At 41.9% G+C, this 21,442-nt stretch overlaps 1 protein-coding gene across 4 annotated transcripts in view; it reads right to left on the bottom strand.

The window, feature by feature from the left end:
• Window positions 1-15,740, bottom strand: part of JADE3 (jade family PHD finger 3) — a 63,640-nt gene extending 47,900 nt beyond the window's left edge. The window contains exon 1 of one of the 4 annotated variants that reach the window (XM_083855919.1): window positions 15,698-15,740. The gene's annotated coding sequence lies outside the window, so the exon portion shown is untranslated. Of the gene's footprint in view, window positions 1-7,049; window positions 7,102-15,529; window positions 15,570-15,697 lie in introns of those variants that run through there. The other 3 variants (XM_083855922.1, XM_083855921.1, XM_083855920.1) reach the window with 3 other exon arrangements.
• Between the last annotated feature and the right edge of the window lie 5,702 nt (window positions 15,741-21,442).

Below are 21,442 nucleotides of genomic sequence, written 5' to 3'. Positions count from 1 at the left end.
ATGCACTGGAGGAGGGAGGGCAAGTGAAGAAAAAAAAGTAAATAATTAACAAATGGCTGGCTAAATTTTCCAAACATGACTTTGAATGAATTTTTCTTATGACATATTTCATTATGGGATAATTCTTTAATGTCCCAATTGAACTCATTTAATATAAGTTTTCCATAGAAACACAAGCAAAGCCCTGGTTGTGGCAACTCAAATGGCACCATTAAAATGCAACACAGCCTACAACTTTTAAGTGTGAACAAAACCACAGCTTTTGCCTCCCAGCTGAACTACAAAAACTAATATATTTTTGAACTCTTCATTAAAAACACATTTATTTGCTCAGCCAAATGCCAAGATGAACTCTGAAGTACTGGAAGGTTCAACTAAAATTTTTTTCTTTCTCTAATCCTTACAGTATACAGTCATAACCTTCAGTCCCAACTTTATTTATTTCACAACCATGAACAAATATACAAAATGGGATGATACAGTTTCCCCCACAAAATACTAATTTCCCCTCCTTGTTTTAAAAGCTGTCTTAACATATTGATTGAGAAATACTAAATTAAGTCACCTCAAATTAATGATCAGAGGGTTCTTCCCCAATAGATTTAAAAAAAAATGGAAGAATGCCTACCTCCCTGTGAGCAGCAAGTTCAGGAACAGGGAAAAGAATGCACAGGAGATATTCACCCTCTCCTCCAGACTGCCAACAGACTTAACCCCTACTTCCCAGGAGCATTTGAAAAAGTAATGGGCCAGAAACAGAAATTGTGGCATGAAGGAACAGAAAAAAAAATATAGGAACAAAAGGACAGTGTAGACACAGAAAACAAACTTAGAAATGCACAGTAGCTTTTTATAAATACTGCCTGAAAACTAAGCATCACCAGGGAAAAAAGCAAGATTTATTTCTTAAAATACAACTTAAAACAACAGAAGGCCACTTGGAACACAGATCTATTTTGGTAGTTATCACTACTGTTATACCATCTCTCTCTGTGTAATTTACCACAGTGCTTACCAACAGCCAAACCACCAAAACAAGAATTTGACTGGTTGAAAATAGAGCTTCACGCTTTTCTCGTCAACCATCCCACATACTGCACTGCCATTTGCAAAAACAGAGATGGTCACAGAAAAAAGACCTGCCAGGGTGCTGAAAAAGGACAGCCAGGTAGGACCAAGAACTCAGACTCTGCGTAACAGAGGCTCCTCAGCCTCTCCAGGAGAGCCCCTTCCATGCTGTGTGAAGAAAGTTTGTCCAAGCACTTTAAGCACACCTTTCCCCATGCTGCTCAAGTCTTTACCAGGTCTCTCCCAGCACTGGACCTGATGATTTCATCTATTCCTTCTAGACACAGTTTGAACACCAACTTAACTCTCTTGTTAATAGGTCCTTGTCTTTTCTCCAGACTAAATAATGTCTGCTTATAGGACATCATCTACATTTCTGATTCTTCTAGTTGCTGCTGTCCACCACCCTTTCCAGGGCTGGCACAGAAAACCAGTATGAAGCTGTGATGTCCTGAACAAAGTCTCCTACCTGGATCCTTCTCTACACAGAAAGTGCTATTCTCTTTTGATAGAAAAATATCCTTTACTGTCATGAGTTGCAGATAGCAATCCTACATATAAACTCCAGTGCATTTGCTTTTGCAATAGCACGACTGTTTTCTCAAATCCTGGCTGTGAGCAGTTACTGTTGCTGGGGCCCACTGCTCCCAGCCTGCAGGCATGCAGCCAAACCTTTATACCACAGAGCTGCCCCTCTATGCCCTGCTCAGCCCCATCCAACCCCTCCTTCCAGACTCCTCCAATCTAAGTAACTCTGAGTTCAAAGCATCTTCTCAAGTAGGCACGCAGCTCCACCCAGCTCGATTCAGGTATTGAATGAACAGAGTCCTCATTCCTTCACCCACATCATTAATTGCAAATATTAATTCACCTGTCTCGCTTGAAACTAATTAGCAATTATCCTCTCAGTTTTCTCAGGAGCTACAAACATTCCTGTGAGCATTTCAGCTAATCCATGCTTCCTTAGCTAGCTTCAGGTAATATTGACTGCCTGATAAATATTGTGCAATTCCTACCTCAAAGATTTGAAGTTTCAAAGCTAAATTAGAAAGCTGGTCTTGGGTTGTTTCACATATCCTCCATAAATAATCACAGGGATATAACACATCTTAGGTGGGAAAGGTATTAGAAAATAATTTTATGATTTCATGGGATTTTTTACAGACTGTTTTAGATATCTAGCACATACAGACAGATCTCCATGGACTACCAGTAAATGCCACAAAGACCTCTTACAAAAGGCAGATCAAAAATTTAATACTACAAGACAGCAAAAGAAATAAAGCCAGTAGTTTTTGAGATTATAAATATAGTATGAAGCAGAAAGGTAATGGTACTCTTTCCCTTATAGTTCTGAAAAATCATAACAGAACAAGTATCCAAATACCAACACAGTATCCATCATATTTAACTGAAGAGCTATTTCCAGGCAATACTTATCCTACAGGGATTAGAGGTAGAAAAGAAAGAGCCAGTAAGCTTTAAGAAAAGTCTTGTAAAATCCCTACAAAATCTTTATAGCAAACAGTGTTGGATTTTGCTTGTAGTAAACTGATGTGTTGTTTATTCTTCTTCTTCACAAGCTTCTAAACAGTCCTGACTACCGTGAGTACTCTGCAGCTTCTCTATTTTTATTTCTCTTCCACATTGGCTTAGCCAACAAAGTAATTCAGTATAAATTCACAATTTCATTGTAAAAATCTAAAGATAGCCCATCTCACCTTAAGGCAGATCAGAGACACTGAAAGCATTTAGTAAAGCCTGCAACTCTCTACCACCTTCACTTCTTTCCACTGTCACAAAACTATTTCATGACACCTCTATGCAGCAACAAGACTATTCTTAATAAGAGCCGCTGATTTAGTAATTCCCAGCAACCAATTAAAACTTGCTGGAAAAACAATTTCCCACAGTGGCTTACCCCACTTTCAGACAAACAATGCAGCAAGATGTCTAGAAGGATAGGTTTCATAAAGCAAGTAACAAGTAACATCAAGACATTTTATGAAATGCTCTGAAGTGCTGGGCCCCAGGCACTCAGATGGTGACCCAACACAGCAGTTATTTAGCTTGTGTGTAGTGCCAACCATTCTGCAAAACACTGGAAACATCTTATCGATTACTTGAAAATAATTATTACACAACATAAGTAACATATACATGCAAGAAACTGAGTCAGGCTGAAAAAACTGCCCTTACAGGGAAAAAACTACTAAGAACGACATAAACAAACACCTACTTTAAAATGCAAAGTTGTTTACATCCTTCATGTACAGGTAGATCAGCATTAGTCAAACAAAAACCTGGGTCTGTAGGAGATGAAATGTAATGAAATAATTTTTAAGAAATTCATTTAAATGAAATTCAAGAAAGAAAAAACAAAAAAGCTTAGGCTTAGCATTAAGGAAACATCCTGAGAGTCAGAACTGCTGACCCATGTCCCCAGGGGAGCACTAGAGGCTGTAGCTCTTGACGTTTAAACAAAGATTGGACAAGAGTCCTGGTTGCTGTGCTGCCAACACAACATGCTCCGCAGAGCTCAGCTCTTCTCAACCCAGCCGGAGGGCAAGGCAACAATAAACGGGACTTGAGTATAAAGAGCACTGCACAAAGTGGTTTGTTGGGACTGTCTGCACTGAAGACTGGACCTCACCATGCAGACATGGTGCTGTGGAGAAGCAAGTACTGTGCTACTACTACATCAGCTACTCCACAGAACTTACTGCTGCATGCTAGAGAGAGCAAAGTAATCCCAGGCAGCTATTCCACCATTCCATCCCTCTTCCCTACATCAGAAACTGAGGGACATATATATATATATATATTACAGACATATATATACACACACACACATATACAAATCCCTGACAGATGCTATGGTGTACAGTGGCATGCAAGGACAGTTAGTGCACAGCAGCTCAGATCCCTGCTCCTCTTTTGTGGGATGAAATACTAGGGAGATGTGTTACTTCAGCCTGGTGCAAGATGCATCTCTCTCTGAAGAGCAGGTATTCTCTGCAGCAGGACACACCTCAAGGCAGAGGAATGTAGCAGAAAGACAAGACAAATGCATGAGGCAGAAGGCTGCAGTACAAGATCTAAACTAAGATAAAAACATCGAAAACTGGCAGGAGGCTTCCTGATGCACAAAGTCTGGAATGGGGTACAGGCAGAAACAACAAAAGTATTTTGGCACTACCTACTATTCAGAACTTGAAAACAGCTCTATGAGCCACAGAGCAGCAAAAACAAGCTCTTTAGGAGGATCTGGAGCAAAACAAAATAGATGCAGTTCTTGAGGAAGGAGAACATTACATGTCCTGCTATTAGCCACAGCCACATGTTGGCCAGTTGGATTTTAATTATCAACCCACCTCATTCGACTTTTACCTCCTGTACTTAACAGATGTGCTTGTGTGCTTTTCCTGTAGCTGAGTGATGGCAGTACTGTTCCATGCTATTTTCTGAAGGGAGGTTCAAACAAACATTGCAGAAGCAATAATCTAGATGACCTAGAAGCATCTTTTTTTCCATAGCCAAGTTCTATTACTTAATGCAACTATATTTGTACAAAATTAGGGACCTTTAGTGGAGATCTTAAAATAAAAAATAAAACTATTTAAGTCTGAGAATCTCTAAAGTATGGTAAGATAACAGATGCTATGTTTCTGATGGCACAACTATGCCACTTCCATATTCTACACAGCAAGTCCCATGACGCCACCACACACACAAGAGTCACAAATGCTAAAAGCAGTGTGCAGATCCTCCACACAATGACAATATGAAATATGAAAGGACTTACTTAAACTTCGGACCAAAGTAATACCAAACTGTGCACCTCACTGCATTCAAGCTAGAGCTCCAGAACAAGAAACAGCAAACCCCACAAGGTTTTAAATCCCCATGCAGCAAATGGAAAGGTCTTTACAGTGGGATTCAAAGTGCCTAGCATGTTCAGGACAGCCAGCTCACACATCAAGTAGGGAATGATGCCAAGAATCTCTCTTCTCACAGATTCAACTACTGATTTGCAGCCCTGTAAATGGATACCTTCAGGAACCAGATACATGCTTGGACTTTTCTTCCTCCTCTCCTCACATGCACTCTTCAGGCATCAAATTCAACATCACACAAGGTGTCAGCAGTTGCCACATCTGCAAAGGCTGTCCTTATTTTTCACCCCGTCTTCCCAGCCCTCCTCTCCTGTCCATCAAGAGTCTGCCCTAGTGCTTTCTCCCTTTTCCTCAAACCTCTTCCATTGCACAACTGCTGCTGCCTACCTACAGCACTTAAGCATCTACTGTCATTCCCATCACTTCACAGGAAGACCACACTGTGCAAGCATTTCTTATCTATGTTGTGGTATTTTGCTTCAACCATCTACTTGCAGGATGACCAATTACCAGTTGCTGGAGAGTGTCAGGAGGAGCCCCTGGCTCAAACCACCACTCGCTTTTACACAACAAATGAACCTGTTGAGCCTCTGTTTCAATCCTAGCCAATGCAAATAGGGAAAAAAAGGAAACTACAAACAAAATGATTGAAAATAATTTATGCCTGGATTACAGGAGGAACGTTATCTAACAACTGGATGACAGCAAGAAAAGATTTTGTCTCCTTTTCTGGATACATTAAGTTGTGATGCTCACCAGTGTACAACACAAGGATTCAGAAAAGCTACAAAGCACATGCTTTCGAGTTTCTTCAACTGCTCAGGCTATATGGAATTTGAGTTAAGAGCAGCGTAGATATACAAAATATTTCCTGGCCCTTAAGGGGGGTCTCAGTGGCCACAGAAAAATAACCCTCATAAACAGCTCAGTACTAAGAATACTCACATAAAACCATTTAGTCAGTATTTAACTGAATGACAGCTCCCAGAGGAAAAAAAAAAAGAGAGCAAGAAAAAGGTAACTGTTAATTTCACTTGCTTATCAGAGTGATTTAAAGTACTTCTGACATCCTTTATGAAACCTGGGACATTGGTATTTGTGATTTTTCATAAGGAAAGCTTTGTTCTTTCATGGTCAAACATCACCCCAGCACCCAAACTGTCACCTTCCCCTGCAAAGAAACTGCATAAATAAATAAAGCACCCAAGCTTTGCACTTAGACCACAAAAACACAAGGCTTGGAGCACAATCAAATGATGATTAATGAAGCAGCAGACACTAGAACACAGTAAACAAGACTTCATCAGCTTCAGCCTCTGTGGCTGCAAATCCCATAGCAGCAACCAAATATGCCTTCTTCCTTGAAGATGATCTTAAATGGTTTGAAAGGGTTATGTTGGACTTCTTTTTTTTTTTTTTTTTTTTTTACTGCTATGAAGGAGAAACTCGTGTCAATCCTTTTCCAAAGTCATTCCCACTCAGTTAGACAAAACACATGACAAGCTCTGAGGAACAAGCAGGGAAACTTTGGTCTTGGTGGAGTCAATGGCAATTAAAGCCAGCGCCAAAATAAAGCCAGAAATTAGCAAAACATTTATCTGACGAATTTGTGAGCAGAATTTCTAAATGACAAAACTGAGTTTATTTCTTCTTTAAATTTCTGATGCAAATATATTTGGGAAGGGTGGAGGATTGCAAGACCAAGTTGTAATGAAAGAAAACTATTCTTTTTTTAAAGCACTCATGGTCAGAAAAACTTACAGTCAAAAGGAAAAACCTTTAACAGAATTGTCTAAAATATTTAGATCTTTCTGATTTCTTGTAGTTTATTAACATAAGACTTCCACTATACAAAACTGTTACCTTTATGGAGGCAAAACTTCTGATACTGTTTAACAAGGGATAAAACTAGACTTGGATAGTCTCCCACTCACATCATTACGGATGGGCTTCCACCAGTTCCAAGAAGGACAGCAGGCAACACTGCCCTTCACAATACACTGGCATTTAAAAATAAATAAATAAAAGAGAAAACTGGCCTTAATAGGTTTGCTCTTGTAAGAGTTTTACATTACTTCTGCTTACCTGAAGTACAAAAACCTTTATAATCCTGCCAGACCTGGGAAGCTCAAAAGCAGAAGTTAACAATGGAGCTGAACTTCTTCTCCTTTGAGCGTTGCCATCATCCAGTTAAATCCACAATTCTGACTGACTAAATCCCTATGAACCTAGAAGAGACCACAAACAGGCAGAGGTGCCATAGAGTACCCTATTGTGTCATAAAAAACTTTAAAAGATAGATCTAAAGACACTTTGTTATGGCCAAAGGAATCTGGTACAGGAGTGAAGCTGACTCAACTGGTACAGCCCTTGTGCAAAGACTGACACTAATGTCACTTCAGAATTAGGTGTACATGACCAGTCGGATCATTATAAGAGTTACACCAGAGCAACACCTTCAAAGCATTATGAAAGCTGGCTTCTTTGATAGAATGATCTTAGGGTAGAGTCCCTAAAATTATTTACAGGGGGAAAGAAAAAAAAGCATTTTGACAAAATTATAATAAGGTAGCAAATGGTTAAAAAGGGTTTGATACAAGTAACCACGAAATATTTAAATGTTTTAAAAGTTACTCCACTAAACCAATGCTTTGCCGCTGCCTCACTTTTTCTAGCAGTTCCTCCTCCCTATATAAAAGCAAGTTTGCTTTGAAACACTCCTATTATCTGCACCCAAGTAAATACAATTGCTGATGTGTGTTTAAGTCAAACATACAGATTTAACTTCCTTAACCAAGCAGAATTTATCTATGTACTGGCATAACACAGAAGGGTTTTTGTTAAACACTAGCTGAATAGTTATCACACAAATACCAACATTCACCAGGAAAAAAGCTTTATATCACAAATGCTTCTTTTAATGAATTTTTAAAAACACAACTTGAATGTGCAGTGCATGATGCTTTTGTACATACACATATGTAAATCCCCACAAACATACCAGCCACAAAAAATAAAACCTCAGAAAAAAACACTGGTGAAGGAAAAGGCCCCCTTTATCAGACTGAGCAAACTTACACCAAAAAAAGCCAAACCAACAAGTCTCCCAAAATACTTTCAGGTTGACTGCAAATAATCTGGAAGTTCATACTGTGTGTAGTCCGGTACAGGAGACAAATTTAATTTTACCTCAATGATTTATAAGGTTTCAAGGAGACTGTGAGATATTCACTGGAAACACTGTTTTCTCCAATACCAAGGAAAAAGTTGGAAAGTTAAGTCAAAAAAAAGGAGGGACAGCTAAAGGGAGACTACAAAGGCATCAAAGACACAGATGGCTGAAAGAGAAGTAAGAACTACAAACCACGTTCAAGTTTTCATCTGCCATTGAGGCATTACTTTTTCCTTTTTCTAAGTTTCTTCAGAATTTATTTCCAACTCTTAACCCATTCATACTTCAAAAATGGATTGATTCAAATACAGAAGTCAAGCACACAGAAGTGAACACAGAAAGTAGTTCAATAATCTTAAAAAGAGAATGGCACCTGCAAAAGCTACTAGACTTTAGTAACCTAAATTAATGTACATCCCTGTTTGCTGCTACATACAGAGGCTTCTGAAAATCCAGAACAAGTACATAGAAGATGCCAAACAAAGGACCTAAAACAGCACTTAAACCAGATTAATTCACATAATGGGAATCACAGGGCTCTGACTGATACTGAGCTGACTGGCAGGAGTGTAAGCTTTCTAACAACTTATGTTCCACCTTCTGAAGTTTTATGGCATTTACAGAGGAAGAAAAATGAAAACATCATGCATCAGATCCACATGTATTCCGTTTTAGGCAACGGAGGAAAGAGTATTAAGAATACTAAGTACGGAAACAAAGTTTAACCTCCTCTTTCATGAAGCTCAGTGTAGAGTCCCATTTTCTACAGTATTATAGCACAGATATTCTGTCTCTGTATAGGTGTACACAACCAAATAAGTCAAGTCAGATCTCTATCAAAACTGCAGAAACACACATGAATGTAACCTGCCAGTCACTGGCAAAATCTCATTCAGTTGCCATTTTAAGTAAATGCTTTGTACACTAGCTGTACACTTAAGTATTTGGATCAAAAATACGTTTACTACTAACTTCAGCAAACTTAGGCAACTGAAAAATAATTGAATAAAGAACAATTTCCACAATTTTCATAAAATATCACTAGAAATTAAAGTATGATACAATAAAAAGTACAAAACTACAAGAATCAAAATTAAAACACCTGAATTTATGGATACCAGTTGCCAAGGGCATACAAAATCATTATGCATCATTTGCATTTATATAAAAATACGGAATTATTTCATCCCATGGATTTTTTCATACTTTTCTTTTTTGGCCCAAAAAAGTGAACAAGCACTAACCAAAGAAAGTGAAGAAAATTAGTATCTGTTATACTTCCTAGGTATGCCAATAGCCATTACAATATTGTTGCTCATAACATGTACCTTATATTAAGACCTACTTTTGGTTCCTCCCTCACTCTTAGCACATTCTGTTGCAGAGCTGCAAGTTCAAATTTGTCAAGCAAAATGCTTCACTTACTTCTTAAGATTGTTCATTTCATGCTACAATGGAAATGATTACATTGTCAACGTAAGGAAGACTGCAACTTCATTATCAGGTTTAAGTATCTCCCTTTCAATTACTTAAATGACAGGCAATTTGATTTTTGTAAAAGAACACAGCTGCTCTTGAATTAGGCCCAAGCCTCAGAGTTGCTAGACCTCCCCCAAACAAGGTTAAGGCTGTCAAGGCATAGCAGCAACGCTGACAACCAGTACCCCTTCCTTTTTCAGTGCTCCAGTCAGCAGTTTAGGGAAAAAAAAAAAAAACAACAAAACAAACAAAAAGCTAACATAAAAAGCTGTTATCTGTGCCTGAAATGAGCGGTTTTTTCCCTCCCTCCTATCAAACAGCATCTAACAAGTTTACATTGCACTGCAGAGTAATCACTCGTTATCACTATTTCAGTCACTATTCTCCTGCTGGGAAAAGAGTCAATTAGTATGAAAGGAGGAAGAGGAGCACCACTTTGCTACTGCTCTTTCTATCCAAGTATTAATAAAAGTGGGAGAGGTACTAGTCCTACCTCTCTGCTGAGGCTCCTCCTGGCCAGATAATTGCTGAGCCTAACATTTTCCTGTGTGTCTCTAGCACACTCACATACTGAGTATTTCAGCTCCACCAGGTCTTTGGTTGGCTTGGCTTCTTGCTAAAGCCAAAACCTGGGCAGGACATGGGCACTATTTCCTATGACGAGTCCTGTACTTGAGGACTTTGATATGAAAACCTGCAGATTAACACTGAGAGAATGTTAAATAAATACAAGCAATTAAAAGCAAAACAAACAAAAAAGAGAATTAAACAACACAAGGAGTCCCCCTAGGGACATCTGTTTCCTCCCTTGACAGGGTACACATTTCTCCTATACACTTGTGTATCCAGTGGTTCAAGATATCAGGTTTTCTGATGTCAGCAGATAGAAAATATTACCATTTTATTCTGCTATACTTGATATGTAGGGGAAGATTTAAATAGCTGCACGCTAAAAATACTAATTTTCTCAATACCACCACAGTCTATAGAGGAAGCGTTATTTAAAAACTGTCTGATCCATTAAACCAAGACTTACATTTTTAAGTGGTATGAATGAAAGATCATAGTTTAGTTATGGTTTTCAAGGGCTTGTGAACAGTCATGTTACTGTAACCCTTGTCTAACACTTGTAGTAAATCCATAATTTATCCCCAGATTTAAAAAATTTCAGTCATTCAATATTACGTCACAAACTATACAGCACAATTAAAGGCACACGTTCTCCTATGCAGTTCTCCTCTCACTATTCTGTCATCAATCCAACAGCACATTCCAAAATAAGAACTACTTGAAAATATTAAACACAGCTTGGAAAACTTCACAACAGAGTCACACAAAATTAACTACTTCCAACCAATGTTCCTGGTCAGTTGTTTCACTTTGCAGCACCTTGTGTGTGGGGTATCACCTCTCCCTCTGGAGAGGACCTCAGGCACACCAGCCTCTGCTCACCCACCGCACTGCGCTAACGCACAGAAGCTGTTGGACTTGCTGTGCACCAAACAACTTGTGCAGGCATGAAACTGCTCCCTAGGACATGAGCAAGAGCCTGAGCCTTTCACCAGCAAAGGCTATCAACAGTCAGGAGCTTTAAGCAGATAAGATAGACCCTCAGAAAATATTTGAGCAAGAACTTTTTAGAGCAAGGTGGGAAAAAAAGGAAAAAAGAAAGAAAGGGAGCTGGGGGAAGCCCAGAACAGTAGATTAGCAAAATAATACAGAATTCCCTCAAGACTGTGTGACAAGCATATTCAGTTTAGCAACCAGTCAGGCATGTGTATAAACCTGTTTCTTAGCATCTCCTAGAGCTCTAATTAAAACACAAAGAGGCATTAACGACACGATATGTTCACTATTCAATTCAATAGTCAAGAAACACAGCACTTTAATCTAATGCTGTAACAGGTGTACTTTGAAGAAGAAAAGCACTCTAAAGTTTTCAAAGTTTAACATGCTAAGGCAAGCATCCCAGTATTTAATCCAGGAGAAAGTTATAACAAATAGCATCAGCAGTCACGAGCTTATCCTCCCACCTTCTCCTGCTTCTCTGAAGAGGGCGACTAAGCAAGTGCCAGTGGAGCCTCCGCAGTCATGCCCACAGCTCTGGGTCTCTTCCATTCTTTAAATCCTGTAACGCCTGCATTACAGCTCTACAAATGCAGGAGCTTTCCTTAGGTCCAAGATCATGCATCCCAGACTGCTCTAATCCCCAAATTCTTGATCTCCTACACACTAAGATATTAAATGTTGGAAAAGTTCAGATGTCACCTAGAAAAGGGTAACTTGGAAGCAAATTAATATGAAAGAGTGAACAGCCCAGGGAAACAGGGAGGTGCTTGGTAATTACATCGGCATCTTTCTACAGAAGGCAACACCCAATTCGTCACATTACATTTCTAAAATTTATTTGCCAGATACCTTCTTGTAGTCAAAATAAGTTGAAGTACCAATAAAAGTAGTATCTATAGACACAATTTTTAGGTGTTCTGAACATCACAGGTGCAGTTGTGGCTAGAAAATAGCATAAAGAAAAGTACTTTTAAAGTGACAGATGTAATTGATCATTTAACATGAATAAATATAGAATAAATCAATTCTCAAACCAAATCTGCTCTTTTTATTAGCAGCATTAGATTAAAATAAGCTATGTGCTAAAATGCAAAATTTCATACAGTTATCTCACTTTTCAGAGCTGCCATAAAGTCCTCCAGATCTCCAGCATCTCTCACTCCCACCTGACCCAGCCTCCGCCAGCACAAAACCTGCCAGGGCCTTGACATAACATTTTGTACATCAGCTCTTCAAAATGCAAATAGCATCTGTTGGCTTCCATTACATAAATATCCCCAATAAGAGCTATTATTAACTTGTTAGTTTCCATTTTAAGTAAAGTATGTAAAAATTGTATTTATATCTCCAATTACATGAAGCCTTGAGCATGATAGGCACTTCAAATCTTCAGAAAAGAGAAACACCACACAATTTCAGAGGTTCCCCTCTCCATAAAATTCAAAAGCCCCGGAGTCCCCTTATCTATAGCTCCCACAAAAACTGTGGGAGTGGAGAGATTAAGTAGCGTGTGCAAACAGCAAGTTTTGGTTCAGTTCATTTCGGTCCATAACAAAAGAAGTCACCAATCAAAACACAACATTGCTACTGATCTAGACAAAACAGTAAATTTTTGGTTATAAAATTCATTGAGAGAATGATACCTATACTTAATAGAATATTAACTTTTAAATTTTGGTTGAATACAACATTCTTTGCTATGAAATTGCCCAGTATTTTCTGAAGAGTGTGCATAACACTGCACCATCAAACCCATTCAAGTAACAGCCCCCCAAAGCACATACCAACTTCTGAAGGAGACTTCTAGGGACTAAAGGAGAAAGACAAACCACAGAAACAGATGATTACATGACATTTCCATCCATGGATGATAAAAGATGCACTTCAGAAATGGGTGGACATTCCTTCTCCAGATGCATCCCATGTCTTGCCAAGCTAACCAAAAATATGCAGGCACTATGCCCTGCTTCTCACTCACTGGGGCATGATGGTCAGAAATTAATTACAAAGATTGAAACAAGCGACCTAAATAGATCATAGGGAACACTGTAGGAGTGTTTCAAACTCAAGTCATCTCATACAGGGTATAGCTTCACTTCTCCCCATCAGGTCTAACAAATCCAACCATTTTCACCATGGCCTTGGACTTGCCAACACACTAGCCAGGAGCTGAGGTCACCAGTCAAGACATCTCCCAGGCCAGCTGCAGCAAGCTCTTGGGGAAAATGCTCTACGGCGTTCAGCACGTGGTAGATACAACAGTGACCATGCACACGTGTCTCTGTCCATGTGTATATACATGTAAAGTTGTACAGGTAAAAATAATACTCAGTTGTAGATAAGAAGACATCATATAAATTCTTCTCCACAAGCAAATCATCCAGGTCTATGAAAAGTATGTATATACTAAAAATCAAAAGGCCCACAACAATCCAAGTTATCCCAATAAATCCCAAACACAAACTTCCTGATCTTCCGCCGTTGAGAGGAAGTCTGCAGAAATGCAGAGAAGAAAACAGCTGGGTTTATTCTAACACTCACTGAGATCTCTCTATCTATCCCAGGTTCTTACATTTACAGTGGATTTTCATGGTTTTAACGAGATCCCAAATGAACACGCATCCTTGCCAATAAATGCACTGCACATGTTCCTAGATCAGCTCTCTAGCAAACCTTTGTGGGTATCTGCTACATGTACATAAGGCAAATATAACAAAAAAAGACCTACAGTCGGGCCCACCTCAGGAATTTTTCCCGCTGGGGGAGGGAGGCTTGCTCTGTAAAAGGAACTCAGAAAGAGGAAACATCGAAGCAGGGACAGGTAACAGAAACAGTTCTGCTATTTTGATTACTTTTACTGCATCTAAAGTCCAAGTTTTGCAAATAAAGCTTTCTTCTCCTCCTCTCTGCAATAAAAACCGGGCATGTCATGTCTAGTCTGAAAAGAGGTCAGAAGTTCAGTTAAAAAAAGAAAAACAAACTTTAGATCCTAAAAGTACTAATTTACTTTTACTTTGAAAAGGTACATTCTTAACTAAAGAGACTTCAAAGTGCATTTTCTCCCATTGGTAAGTGCAGGTAAAGATTTTTCCGATGTCTTCTTAAGGAACTCTGTGGGAAGCTTGAAAGTTATGCAAACGTGCCTTCATCCAGGTCGACCTTTTCGGCCCAAGGCTCTCACATTTTCAAGCCAGCTCTCTAACCATCACTAAGATGCAGTCTCACTGTGTAGAGATGAGCAAGCGTGCTTAAGATGCTCTACACAACAGCCCACAACAAGCACCAACCTGATGTAAAAAATCGGCTGCTGATTAAGCATCTTGCAAGCATCAGGACAAAATACATTCCTCTAAATCTTTCAGTTTCAGTGCAAAGGCTCTTTTACAATAATAGAGAGGCACAACAGCTTTCAAGTATCTAGTGTGCAGTAATTGAAGGCTTTCTAATCACACTTGAATGTTATCTTCAGCATCCCTTTTCTCCTGAACATGAAAAAAAGCCATAGGGCTTTGAAGTACACTGCAAATTTAATGATGTTTTAATAAAAATACATAGCTACTCATTATAACAATTTGCAAACAATAGCTGAACTCCTCAAGTAACTACAAATGCTTTTTATAAAATAACTCTAGTTAAAAGACAGAAAAAAGTGGCGTTTATTTGCCTGTTAAGATGCATTTTGGGGTGCCCTGTACCAAATTCTCCCATCAACCATCCCATTATTATTTGCAATGATACTTTTTCCCCATCTCCAGCCGCTAACCATGCCGGTCGCGGAAGCCATGCCTTTGCAGGAAGATGAACAGCACTAAGGAGAACAGCACGCAAAGGAGGAAGGTTTGACCCGGAGAAGTGAAGCCGGGACCTTGCCGCTCCTCTGCCTCCAGCACAGGGGGCACGGAGGCGCCATCCGCCCCCGCCGCTCAGGAGAAAACTTACCTCGGCGGCGCGGCCGGGCGGGCTGCGCTAGCGCTTCATTGTCAAACTCAGTTCTAGCAAGTTCCTCGACATACCGGCGGAGCGGTGCTCGGCGGCGGACAAGCGCCCGGCTGTCTGTCTGTCTGTCTGCCCGCCCGCCAGCCACGCCCAGCCGCGCTCCGCAGGGCCCCGCCGGCCCGGGCACCGCCGGCTCGCCGCCCCTCCGGGCTGCGCCGAACAAAAGGGCGCTTGGCCGGGGGTCGCCCGGCCCCCGCCGGCCCCCGCCGGTCCCCGCGGGCGCAGCGCCCGCCCGGCTCCGGAGCCGCCGCAACTTTTCCCTCCGGACGCGGCCGGGGCCGCAGCGCCCACCCCGGACGGACGGGCCGCCCCCGGCGCGGCTCCGCGCTCCCCGCCGGTGCCCACGTACCCGCGGCGCCCGATGCCTCCCCGCGCCCGCCGCCGCTGCCTCCTGCCCGGCCTTGGCGCCAAACGCCGCCGCCGCAGGCCCGGCGCCTCCCCCGCACAGGCCCGGCGCGGCGGCCCCGGCGCCCGCCCCCCGCCCCGCCTCCATGCGGGCAGCCCGGGCCGCGCTCACCTCCCGCCGCCGGCCCGGCCCGGCGCGCCGCCGCCTCCTCCTCCTCCTCCTGCCTCGGTCGCTGCCGTGGGCGGCCGCGGCCGTCAGGGCTGGCGCTCCCGCCGCGGCGGCGGCTCCTGCTGCGGGTGCTGCCTGTGCCGTCCCGCGCCGGCGCGCATCGCCCCCGCCCGCCCGCCCGGGCTCTGGCCGGCGGCGGCTCCCGCCCTGCTGCCCGCGGCCCGGCCCGCTCCTCCTCCGGCGGCGGCGGCCGCACAAGAGCCCTATTGTATTATTGACACTGCTGGGCTCCAGGCCCCGCCTCTTCCCCTTCCCTCCCTGCCCGCGCCGGGCCTTCCTGCCAGCTGCGCCGGCAGAGCCGCCCCCCGCCCGGGGAGCGAGCGGGAAGGGGGAAGGGGGAAGCGGGAAGGATGAAGGGCAGCGTGTCCGGGGAAGGTGCGGAGCGCATGGCCTGGGAAGAGCGGCTGGGGGAGCCGGGGATGTTCAGCCTGGAGAGAGGAGGCTCAAGGGTGACCTTATCACTTTCTACAACCACGGGAGGAGGCTGAGCCAGGTGGGGGGCCCACCTCCTCTCCCAGGCAACCAGCGACAGGACTAGAGGGCATCATCCAGAACTGTGATGGGAGGTTCAGGTCGGGCGTGAGGAAGAATTTTTCCACAGAAAGGGCGGTTAGACATTAGAATGGGCTGCCCAGGGAGGCGGTGCAGTCACGGTCCCTGGAGGTGTTTTAAGAAAAGACTGACCGTGTCACTCAGTGGTCTGGTTGACAGGATGGTGTTCATGGGTTGGATTCGATGTTCCCAGGTTTTTTTCCAGCCTAAATCATTCTGTGATTTTGTGAAGGGGCTGGAAGAGAAGGTCACAGTCTCAGTCCTTCCAGTGGGTGTCGGGGGCTGAGAGGAGAGAACCATACCTGAAACCGGGTGAGAGACTGAGCTGGTCCCGCTGCTCCCCTGTATTACTTTTCCCTTTGCCGCTCAGAAGATGAGCCAAGGGGCAATGCCTGATCTGCATCCCTGAAACCACTGGCTACCGAGATTCAGCTTTGAACTGGGTATCTGGTGGCAGGGACAGAGGTGGCCAAGCTCCTCAACACATGCCTCTTACCTTGCAGCAGCTTCTGAGGACACAGTCACCCATCTCAGCCCAGTCCAGCATTAAACTGAGAACATACTGCCTAAGTGGCAAAATTTGTAAAATAATGAGTATAAAGTTTATCTTAGGGCAGCTTTTAGCCAGCTATCAGTGTTAAATCATTCAGTCCATGACAATGAAACAACATTAGATAGAAAGCACAGTAGGAAGCATCAGAATAAAGGAAACAGTGGCAAAAATTCAGCAAACCTCCTCCGTCGTTACGCCCCACACCCACACTCATTTCCCATACTGCTATTATCGAGTATCATTTGCGTCAAACCCTCTGGAAACCCCTTTTGCCTTCCTTACCAGAAGGACTGCTGCAAAGAGTCTTAGCTGGAGATGATCCTTCAGCTGCTGCAGCCCCGTTTCTCCATGCACACAGTAACAGGCATGGAAAGGCTATGGAGACTCGGCAAAAAAAAAATTGGAACCTGGGGACTCTGGGGTCCAGGCCTTCTCTCGAGGCCGGGCACAGAGAAGAAACAGCAAGATTATAATAAGTGCAAAGGAGAAAAAGGAAGAAATAAGCAGCAAGCACAGAAAGGATAGTTTGGCATGCCTGAACTGCATTTCTACAGTGTTTCCTGACAGCAGCCGAAAGATGAAGAGAAACAGATCGTAAGGAGACACTGCTTCAGCCAAATGTTCCATCTAGCTCAGTCGAGCCTCCCACCTGCTCTACCAAGTCACGGGCACCTTGCACTGACTTCCTCTTGGCCCATGTGGGCATCCACAGTAAGATACATCCCCTGAGTACTCTCCAAGCCTCCAAGTACTTAATCACATTTCACAAGCAGTATGTGAAGCGTCTGTTTAGTAACCCTCAACAAATCACTTCTCCAAGTACTTGTCCAAGTCAGCTCTCACTGAATTCTTGTAGGCTTCTGACTGTAAATCACTGCTGGCAAGGACTTCCATGCATCTACTACCTGCTTCAAAACAAAAACAAATAGTCTTTTTTTCTTTACAATAACTAGTTCACATTCCTGAGTGTAATATGAGGCTTTCTCCAAATGCAGTTAGACCACAACTAAACAGCAATGCTGACACATATGACTTCCTTCACACACCAGCAATCACCTCATTTGCCTTCAGTTCATTTACCTGCCAGAAAAGCACTCTGAGCAGCTTCAGGAAACCACAATATCGAGTAAAACACCAAGAATGCTGCCCCTACCACTGCCTCTTGTAGAATCCTCTATATTAAACCAGGTGGACCAGGCAGCAGGGCAGGCAATACTGAATTTAAGATGAGATTTGAAGACCCAAATGAAGGAATTCAGAGTGATAAAACCAAGTTCATGTACTACAGACCTGTTACCTAAACATAAAAGAAATAAAGTCTGAATGAGTTAAACTAAACAAAAACCATTTTCAAGTACCAATATCCTCGTTAGGATTTCAGAACAATTTATAATTTCTGTGTGTCCATGAAACCTGCTTAGTAGAGTATACACACACACACACACACACATATAGTGTTTAAAGTATCCATCATTCTGAAGGACAATAAAGAATGTATATTCCCATCAGTGAAGGAAACATCCCTACAAGAAGTTTCCTGCCAGATTACTTTATACATTAATCACTTCATCAGGAACAGATGCGGTCCAACCCAGGAAAGGTGTTTAGCAGATATCTTCATTTCCCATGACTGGAATCACACACACCTCCCTACACTGGCTGTCACATGTCATGAGAAAATGACATCCAAGCTTCTAATTCTATAGTCGATCCACAACTGTATATGGTGAGCTCATAGCCAAAAGATAAATGACATAGGAAAACCTGCGTCAGAAAGTCTGTGGGGCTACCTATTTCAATAAATGCTTTACATTCACTGTGTATTTCTACAGGAAAACCAAGCAAGATGAATAAATAGGAAGCCGATTGTACATTTTTGTTCCTCTTAAAGATATGCAACACAGTTTCTACATTTGCTCCCAAAAGGATGAACTACAGATGTTCTTATGCACCTAGAGAATATAAGGAATTTACAAAGCCAGATGTTAACATGTTGATAAAATGTAGCACAAACAGGAAGTCTTCCCAAGGACAGAATGACCTGGAAACTAGAAGAGGTATGAACAGGGTAAAATAATGTATGCACATATACCATACCCAAACTGAACCATGTCCTAACTCAGCTATACAAAAGCTGCCTGTGGTATATTAGGATATTCAGAAAGTTGCACCGAAGTAATAATTAACGTTTGAGAAGATGGTCACACAGTTTAACGTGGATCTGAGCCACAAAAGGAGCACCTCTAACTGAAATACCTAGAAGTACTCCAGTGAATTTCAACAACAACAACAAAAAGTATTTTTTATGCTGCATCTGCTATTGTTAATCAGATGCCAGAGAATAAAAAGGCAACAAACACATCACAGAGGAATAGTCGGGGGAAATAAGCATTAGAAAGGCCTGGTAAGTTAATTCAAACCCCTGACCTCCAAGTCTTTGTGGCATTCCCAGCCTGCACACAGAAGCCTCCATGGCCAGTGATTCTAGTTGACTCTGATAAAAGAAATACACGGATACCAAAGGCTGGTATACCAATTTTCTTTGAAATCTGTAGATGCTGCATAAAACTCCCTTCATCAGCAGAGCAGATACCATTGATGAAACCTTGATACAATGTCCTTGAAATCAGAGCAAGCATCGGCAGTTACTGGCAGGAGACAGAAAAGCTTAACTCCTTTATTTTCCTTTCACAGTGAGCAAAATTACTGAATCGTTACCATAAAGTAGAAACATGCACCTACAAACAAGAGCATGTATTATGACTGTGGAGAAACTTTCATTCTTCTGTGGAAAAAATGCAAAGCAGAATCTCAAGGATGGCTAGCCATCTTTAAACCCTTGTGACTAAAAATGTTTCTGATACTCACTAGTAGAAATAGAAGCAAAGAACACTCAGAGCTTCAAAAGATAGTTTTTAAACACTGAATCCAATCCTTTAGCACTTGTTGTGGCAGCTATCAAAAGATGCCCTCAGGTCATAGTACAGCCCTTCCATTTTATCTCCAGTACCCTAGAAAAAAAGGCCCCTGAAGTGTTTTGCGTTTTTTTTCTGTGGTGGGACTTCAGAAATGGGGGGGAGGATCTCCCTTCATAAAAAGATCAGCACATTCAGACAAAAAAAAAGTAGTACTTTCACAATCACAGACCATTTACTCTCTCAAGAGCAAAATGTGCCAGCTTCACTTCCCAGGATCTGACAAGTTCAAAGTTCTGTGCTTAGGGAGATCTTTGATTTATCTTTCTCCTTCTAAGACAGTAGCACAGAATGGAGAAGGCTACCAGTAGCTTTCAAAACCGATAGTATATACAGCTCTGTACCTTAAATGCATGGAAGTAAGTACCTAACAAAAAAAAAAAGAATCAAAGAATACATCTTACACTTGTATTAGTGAGGAAATAAAATTGCCTAAAAGACCTGGAACGTTAGCTGCCTCTCTGGTGATGTACATCAGTTTGGGGGAAATCCCCGCACAGCAGACAGCATCCATGTAAGTAGGGGAGTAGGGCTGCTGTTCCCTTCAGTGCTCAAAAATCAGAGCTCTGTGGTCACTCACCTTTCCATATGCCCCAAAAGGTTTAATTTTTTTTTTTTTTTTTTTTTTTTTTTTTTTTTTTTTTTGAGACACATGTGTTTAATGGCTTAAACAGGGAAGAAAATAAAAAAAGAGAGAAAACAAAATAAACAAACCCAGGCTTTCCACGTTTTCTGCCCTACGACAAAAGGTTCCTAAAAATAAATGTGTAGACTCTCAAATGATATTATGAACGGTGACTTCACTACCACAATACTTGTGCTAAAATGAAGTTGGAAAAGCAGAGATACATACCACTGTCATCTAGACCCAGTCCTCTGAGCTCCCAGTACTTCAGAGGTGCTTTGCCTTAAATTCTGCCTCATCATTTGGGTAGAACCTATAATAGCACATTGCTTTCAACCTTTGCAGTTTGGGAACATCAGACAAACACTCATTTAAACACTATTCAAGAGCCTTTAACCATCACTGTAATTTCCTATCTATCAACTTTACCTGTTTGAGGGACAAACTTTCTACAGCTGTTTTAACAAAAGGATACAAGCAAAATCCACACATATTTGAAAGATCTAGACCCTTGCAGCACTGGCAATTTTACAGCCTTGAGCAATTGGAAAGAGGATGACTTGTACTTGACACATGCTGGTCACGTTGCTTAATATACATTCTGGGAAAGTACCCAGATACTCTGGCCATGAAATTGTACATAGCTGGGGATTATCGCTAAAATGCATTAAAAAAAGAGGAATGAGCAGTTGCACATTTTTCTTTATGTACTCAGAAAACTTCAGAGCTCTTTTAAAAGCTCCTCTCACTTCCCCCTCCTTTTCTTCTCTCTTACTCAGAAGCAGTGATGACTACATGTGCCTCAGGAAGACTCTGACCACAAACATTACCAGCAACAGTCTTACAGCAAGTGGGCATGCTGAAGAGATGAAAGCAGTAAAAAGCATTTTTCTATCAACCTGGACACCAAGATATTAATGTCTGGACTGTTAATGCTCCATGACTCCCAGGAATTCAGTTAATCCTCCTGCACATCCTGTTTC

This window comes from Zosterops lateralis (assembly GCF_965231275.1).
Source record: "Zosterops lateralis genome assembly, chromosome: 2".
NCBI classification, from domain to species: domain Eukaryota; kingdom Metazoa; phylum Chordata; class Aves; order Passeriformes; family Zosteropidae; genus Zosterops; species Zosterops lateralis.
Note: the sequence above shows the minus strand (reverse complement) of the source record. Positions and strands in the feature narration are given on the sequence as shown.